The sequence below is a fragment of the Aphidius gifuensis genome, linkage group LG5 (genome assembly GCF_014905175.1).
Source record: "Aphidius gifuensis isolate YNYX2018 linkage group LG5, ASM1490517v1, whole genome shotgun sequence".
Lineage (NCBI taxonomy): Eukaryota > Metazoa > Arthropoda > Insecta > Hymenoptera > Braconidae > Aphidius > Aphidius gifuensis.
The window spans coordinates 107,899-116,473 of record NC_057792.1 but is presented as its reverse complement, the minus strand read 5'-3'; the positions used below and the strand labels follow the sequence as shown (position 1 = coordinate 116,473).

General features: G+C 29.1%; 1 protein-coding gene across 2 annotated transcripts in view; it reads left to right on the top strand.

Annotated features, from left to right (window-relative positions):
• The first annotated feature begins 1,904 nt into the window (after nt 1-1,904).
• Nucleotides 1,905-8,575, top strand: part of LOC122856589 (LIM domain only protein 3-like) — a 37,451-nt gene continuing 30,780 nt past the window's right edge. For both annotated transcript variants that reach the window (XM_044158289.1, XM_044158288.1), the window contains exon 1: nt 1,905-2,121. The gene's annotated coding sequence lies outside the window, so the exon portion shown is untranslated. The remainder of the gene's footprint in view (nt 2,122-8,575) is intronic.

The window sequence follows — 8,575 nt, the reverse complement described above, 5'->3', positions numbered from 1 at the left end:
ACACTATTACCATCAAAAACACACACACACACTACTGTCTTGTCGCTTCTTGATATAATTAATTCAATTTTAATTGTCAGCAAGTTAAATTTTGGCAACACGTGACTCGTCTAAATTAAACTTTGACCTATTTATAAAAAAAAAAAAAAATTGATGGAAATTTATCATGAAATGCGCGCTCAATATAATATTTTAATTGTTTAATCGTAAAAGTCAATTTATTTTTTATTTTCAACATATGTATATATGGTAGAATGGTAGAATGGTGCTATAGTTAATACATGTATATGACAAAGAGGGAATTGCTTGGAAACAACTCCCCTGCATTGAGCCAAACTCGTTGAATCACGAGTAGTAGTGAGAGTTAAAGGCTGATTCAACCGTTCCAATTTAATTGAACGATTAACGGCCAAGTGGCGCATCGTCCCTTTTCAAACTTCAAATGAATCGTTTATATTCATATTATATTATTATTATATATATTAACTTTTGTACATGCATTTGGAATGCAGATAAATTGGATTTTCCAAAAATAAAAATAGTTTAAAATTAATTTGTATATAATTGGTATTTGTTTGAAAAAAATCATTAAATATTTTCAAATAAATAAAAATATACATAATACATATATTGACATTGAGATATACGAGCTATATGTAATATGTATACCTATATATTTATATATAAAAAAAAAGAAATATAAGGATTAAATTTTGATGAAGGACAACGAGACATGTGCAGTCTGCGGATTTGTGTGACAATAAATTTAACGCTGAGCCCTCGTGTAAAGGATTACTTGAAATTGATAGTCGACTGTTTGCTATTTTATACCTATATATACAAAATGATTTTCATTGGTGCACTCTGACTGAAAAATTTTAATTTCTCTTTATTTGAATTTAAATTTAAACAAATGAAATGAATTTAAATATTTATGGAAAATTTATATTATTATTGGCAATATCATATTGATATAATAATAGATGTGAATTATTGGAATTTAAAATCAAACACCATTATTATTTTGAAGCAATTAAATTTGAATAATCAAATTAATTATTACCAATAATTCACATAATAATAGATTAACATAATATTAATCCAACTGTGTCCAAAAATAATATTATGACAAGTTATTCTCAATTATTCATTGATTTTCATTATATTTTTATTTTAAAAATTAGTACGTCATTCAATTTGACACTTTACATTATGTCATCTGACTAGAAAATTCAAGTCACTCATGTTCTTCTATACAACTTGACTAAAATAAGTTTTGTGATTACATTATGTCACTTAAATTTTGTGAGTGACTGAAATTTTAATTGACACTGTGTGAGAGCATTATTTTATTCCAACAAAAATACATTTTATCACATGTAAGAATATTCTATAATCAAGACATTAACATTAAGTCATGCTATCGAAAATATCATCTCATGATTTTCTAAAAGCTTTCTTGAGGAATAATAAATTCTCTGAATAATTTTACTAAAATTATTAAGAACAAAAAAAAACCAGAATTCGAAAGATTTAAAAAAAGAAAAAAAATTAATAAAGCTCAAGATAAAGTTTAAGATGAAAAAAAAAAAAAAATATATCGATGGGTGGAGCAGAGATCGAATTGAGACAGCAAATTCAAGGAGGTCGTAGCTGAGCTGAGCTGATATATATATAGTATGAGCTTGCAAGGTGAATTTGACCGTGTTAAAAATATCCAACCAGCCCCGTAATTGTGCGCCACCTATTGCCACTTAACTCACAACTCCGCCTTGCAAAATTAGTAAACGCCTCTTTTTTAGCAAAAATAACGCCCATTAACCAATCGAAATGCGCGCAGACTCAAAAGCTTTTAAAGCTCGAATCCGCAAATACTTTTATCTGGTTAACTGAGTGAACAAACACCACGTGTAACGTGAACAAGTCACATGTGCATTGTAACTGAGCTTTTTTCTTGGAAAAATTTGTAAAAATAGTAATTTTTCAAAATTAAAAAAATCAATTTAAATCAATAAATGTGTTTTATTTTGAGTTAGTTAGTTTGTTGAAAAAAAATAAATAATTTACGTGTCTTTTCTTCGGTTCCAAGACCGAAACAAAAAAATTAAACATTGCAAACCGGTAAGTTTTTTTTTTTTTCGCTTTATTTATTATTCAAATTTAATTTTATTATTATCATAATAAAATAAACACTAAACAACATTCTCAATAATAAAAAAAAATAAATAAGCTTCTATGATTATTTGTAAAATATTCAACAGTTGGTTTTTTTTTTTTTCTCTTTTCTCTAAAAATATATAAATAACATTTGACAATCAATAAATAATTTTTAAATTAAATTAAACATAATTTTAATTAATTACTGGTGCAGATAATAATTATAAATCAATAAACATTAGTCACAAATTTATTATAATTTGTACATGGTACTTGATGATGATGATGACGATAGAGATGGTTTATATATACTCAAATTTCAAAGCTCAAGTTGGATAAGAGAGGAATGATGATAGGGGGAAAAAGAATGAAATATATATATAGCTGGGTATATATCAATGACCCTTTTGCATACCATCACTACTTATTGGATTCATGAGCACTCTGTTGACGTGTCTATATATCTATACATATATACACATACATATATATTTGTCTGATAATATGTCTTGAATGTCTCGTCGATATACCAACGATTACGATTTGCATGACTCGTCATCGTTGCATTCTCCTTTTCCTCCGTCCGTCTCTCCTTGCCACTGTCCAGTTGAAATTTGCACATGCATCCAAGCGATATCATCGAGTGCTTGTCAGCAAGTTATCTAATAAAGCTGGGAGGAAGGAAGGAAGGAGTGGTACTTGCAGTTACATATACTATTACTATATCGAAAACCGAATTAGAAGACCGAGTGCATGACTCGATTGACGATATAGCTGCAATGAGGTTCTCGAGTTTGTGGCAAGCATGCCATGGCTTGACCATGTCTGAATCTCTCTGCACTCTGATCGCACTATACTACAACAACAACAACAATTATACTACTGTCATGTCATGACATATATATATTTGCTATGTCAGCTCAAGAGTATAACTTGTGCATATTTTAAATTGTTTATTTTTATCCAGTATCATCATCATCATCATCATCATCATATAGAATTCTGTTTAAAGAATTTTGTAACTAAATACAAAGCAACGCAACAATATATTTATTTAGTTATGTATATATGTATATATAGAATGATGAAAATGTTGAGAATTTACTGACAGAATGAATTTACTTGTTACAAAACATTAGCACAGATAAATGCAATGTAAAAAGCGCGACGATCCGTGTGATTTAACGAAATAATAACAACATCAACATCAACCAATAACATTCCACATGTGTTTGTTGGTCTTGTTAAAACTATATGCGTATAAAAAATAAATGAAAAAGGGTTCGTTATATGTATATTATTGCTTTACAAATGTAAATACATATATATAAAAAATAGTAAGCAAACAATTTATCAAACGAATCATAAAAATAACATGTATCGTATACATATATGTAAAAAATATAAAAATAGTTGGTATAGTTGAAACAACTTGTATATATAATATATATAATATTTTTAAATGTCAATGTCAATGCTACATGTCACACACTATATATACATACATGACTGCATGCTGAGAATTATAATTTAGTTTTACAACTAAAGAGAGATAGTTGAAAATAGGTGGGGATAATTAATAGTAAACCCGTATAAATCAGAGACAAGCTGCAGTATATGTTACGTTTGGATACGTAGAAACGTGGGATTATGCCCATGGGGCTGGTTACCACCCTCATTTATCTATACACACATACACGCACATGTATATAACGATAGCCTCAGTATCATCGTTTGGACTACTCGCTAATTTTTCAAACAGCCACTATAATAGCCCAGGCTAATTGCTGATTTTTATCTATGTGTTACCGAGAGAATTTAGCTACTCTAAAATATAGCGTGTGTGTGTGCGTGTGTGGTGAAACCAGACAACAGTTTTAAAACTCGCCGAAATTCTGACACAAAGAAATAATAAAAACAACAAAGATACAATTATTAACCCTTTAAAAAGACTAAAATAAAATTAACAGACTAACGCGGGATTTGACAATCTCATGTCGGATCAAAGCATTTACCTTTTTCACTGAAAAGCAAAAAAATACTATTATTATTAAATTTAAAATTACTGAATGAAAAATACGCAGCAAGTATAATTATCCATTTAAAGAAAATTAAAAATAATAAAATATACCTATTTATATATACATGTATATATGCAAAAGTTAGTTTGTAATATTATATTATTCACTGGTTCATTCAGATATTATATTAAAACAAAGTTCTTATCATTGCACATAGTGATAGTGTTATTTCGGTTGGAGCATTCCAAACACAGACACCTTTGTATTTTGATGAAACCATGTAAGTTCATGCTAGAACAAAATCACAAACTTTATCGTGTGCCTATATAGTATTTTTTTTTTTTTTGTTCTTCTATACTGTCTATAGTACTTTGAAACTTGAGACTGCTCTCTCTCTCGCTCTGTTTTATTGTTGATCCCGAAAGACTGATGTCGTCATGAAGTTGTATATATATAGTTAGGAAAATATGCCACGAGGGACGTGGGGTATATGATACTGACATTAACTGCCGCAACTTTACTTGAAAATCTGAAATAATCAACTCGGTCATTTAAAAAGAAATTATGAAAAAATAATAAATGATTTGTCAAATAGTCATGTTGAGATAAAGACTTGCTTCACCTCATTTCTCTCTCATATATTTGCGCTATCTGAAGCCAAACAGCTAGCCAGAAAGACGATATATATATGGCTACATACATGTATATATTGTTTTACACTATGTTGGCGTAACTTGAACCAATGTTAAAAGGGACCATCATCAATATACATAGTTGTACCTCTACATAATACTCTGGCACATTAGTGTCAAACTAAAAAAGATAACAGACAATTTAGAATAGCAAGACAGTATTTTTATCAGAAAATAAAATAAAATAAATTATATTAACTTTGCGTATTGTTTCTATTGACAAATGGTATTGATATTTTTTCTACTTTGCTGAGAATTTCAAAATAAAAAAAAATTAAGTTTCCAGATAAAAATGATTAAATTGTTTTTTTTTTTTTTTTATCGTAATAAATTATTACAAGAAATTTTATATACATAAAGGGGAAAGATGAAGTCAGCTAAATGATAGGAATTTGGCTGGGCTCTTTCGTGCTTCACTTACTTAGCTCATTCAAAACAAAGTGTCCACAACGGGGGTGCAAACTACCGAGCTTATCTTGTGGACGTTTATGTCCACACCTTATCTAAAGCAACGAGCCAACAAGCAACCAACCAACATTCAAGTACAACAATATACAAACTACAAACACACTGATTGGCTTTATATTATTATAACATGTTTACACAACAAAATAGAATTATAAACTCATTCACTATATACTCACATGCAAAAAATACGAAAGGCTAAATTTGTCTCTCATTGTATTTTTTTTATCTTTTAAATTTCTCACCTATTGTATATTTATTTATGTGACTATATAACCACCCCTCATGTGAATTCAATTACCATCCCTTGGTAATTTTTTTTTTTTTTCTTGGTCATGAGTTGAGAAAATATTAAGGGCAATTTTACGTGAATAGAGCACACTCTTATCTTACTCTTGGACTTTTGTTGTTTGTGTACGATGAATATAAAAAAGAAAAAAGAAAAAAGAAAAAAATAAATTTGTATACATATATACACATGTAACACATACAAGTTGCATTTGTGGTGAAAACAAAGACGTAACTCGCCCTCGTATCTGGTGGTTGTAAAATAACCGATGAACGAAAGACGGTTTACTGGTTAGAGAAGAAAGACCATGGTAATAAATGAGATAAGCTTGCTGAGAGAAAGGTGGGTTGAAGTCCTCGAGATTTCTCCTATCCCTGGAGGACATTATCAATGTGTTTCCCTTACGTCGATCCTTACGTGGCACTGGTGATAAGCCCACTGTCGATTACTGAAAAAAATGAGACAATAAAAATAAAGTAAAAAATAAAAATAATGATGCTTGTGTGCTATAACATGCTAATTTATTTTTTTTTATTTTCTTTTATATATTTGTCATATTGATATTTGCTGACGTAGGTGTTTTCTGGATGACTGAATATACATTCTTTGTCATGTAGTTGTAGTTGAAGAAGAGAAAAAAAAAAAAAAAGAATAGCCAGGAATGCCTAGAAGGGACCTTAGTTTATTGGCATACTGTCCCGTCCCAGTATTTTTTGACATTATTTAATATGAGCACACTGTGAAGCTTGTAAAGTTATGAAACATAAAATATAAAATTCTGGACTACCTTTGATGATGGCCATATATGAGAAATGTCTTGTATGGCTGGCATACAGGTATGGCTAGTTGTAATACATATTTTCAAGTAGTCCATTCTATTCTCTCTATGTATTTTTTGACAACAACAGACAACTGTTTTCTTCAAGACATGGATATACTACAGCTACTACTTTGATCTTTTATCAAATTTTTACAAGCGATTAAGTTAGCCAGAGGTCTTGGTTTTTATTTTATTATTTTATTCTTTTTCAAAAAATGATAGTCAATTTAGTTGAAGAAGAAAAAAAAAAAAAAACACATAATATGAACAAAAGTTTTAGCAAGGCGTAGACAGACTAACAAAGTTTCTTCCAACATAAGAAAGATATTGTTCTTGTTTGCAGTTTGAGTTAACTTGAATTTCTTTGGCCAACTAAAATTTTGCCTTGGCATCCTAATTAGATTTAAAGGATTACAGAATTGTTTGCGGCTAAAGTCGATTACGAGAATTGTGATGGTCCATAAAAACCAACCGGAAAACACTTGTGCAATATAAGATCGAAATAAACAAAGAAAACAATGTACTCTCTACACAATGTTTTATATACATATACTAGCTAGTATAATAATAATAATAATAATAGTAATAATAGTAATAGAGGGAATAAAATAAAGAACAGGAAAATTGAGCGAAAGAAAAACAAGTGGAATGAGATTCGATGAGTTTATATACATTTTGCCTGCGGGAAAAAAATGAAAAAAAATAAACTTTGATCTTGTGTTTATTTCCTAAACATAATAATGTATAAAAATAATAATAATAATAATAATAACATGAGTAGAACAGTATTCATGTATGTGTGTTTGATTATAATATTATTATGTAATACATGTGTCAATTTCACACCAAGACTACCCCTCAAAATTTATTTGACTTGTTTATTTTTATTATTCAACTTGATCAAATAATTGTGCATTTTTCTGGAAAAATATTATTTTATATATAATATAAAAACAAATCAATCACTGATTGAATAATAAATTTAATAATAAATCTTGAAAAATATTGTTTTTGACATTTTTTTTTTTTGTGGGTATTTACTTTTACGTATTGCACAAGTATATAATGACAATGTATTGACTAAATTAATATATATACACATATAGGTATATAATATGAAGCAGAATGTTTAATAAGCCAGGTTAGCAAGCACGCAGCTTGAGGGGCAGAAGTAGAGAAATTTGGTTTTCGAGGGTTGAATATGAGTGATCGCCTGGCTCAAACACATACACACATCTATAACATTACACAATATGTATATATATATAGATACACACATGATGATCGCGAGAGAATGAGGCATGTAGTGCCGGCCGTGGTGCCAGCATTTACGTTAATTAAATTTTCCCACACCACTATTTTACCATACTACTCCTACTACTACTGCTACTACTGTGTACTACGGCAAATGCCCACCTTTGACTCACCCCATGAGTAGTTTGCGTCAATTCAACTCTACTATATATGAAATAATATACATACACACTTGAGCACATAGCATCAATCATTGAACGCTCATACTATACCATATAGGCTTCATATTGTTGTATATGAAAATCGCGAGGGACTGTTTAAAATTGCCGCCACCGCACCCGTGAATTTATTTTTTGTTTTCTTTTTTGTAAATTGCAGGGTGCTCGATATCAATTTGGATCTATATATATATATTCTTCATCGTTTTTTATGCGACGAGTCAAGTACTTAACAACAGGCAAAATAGTCCATCTATTAATATAAATATAAATCTCTATATTATTATTATTATTATTATTATTAATTGTCGCATTTACTTGTCTTTTTTTAGCAATAATAAAATTAGATTAAATAAATATTTTCATTGTTAATATGTAATATTGTAATTATAAATACAGTGTTTATTGAAAAAACAGCCGCAAATTGACCGAAACACGGGTGCAGTGTAAATGTCAATACAATTAAAAATAATTTGAAAAAAAATAAAATAAATAACAAGTGAATTGACACATTGGAGTGAATGTGAGGTGACCAAAATATTGATATGCAATAAAATTGAAATCGCATTGAAAAATATATTAATATAAATATAATTAAACGTGTGGCAAAAAGAATTTTGCAATTATATTTACATATGCATATGTATCGGAGAGATTTG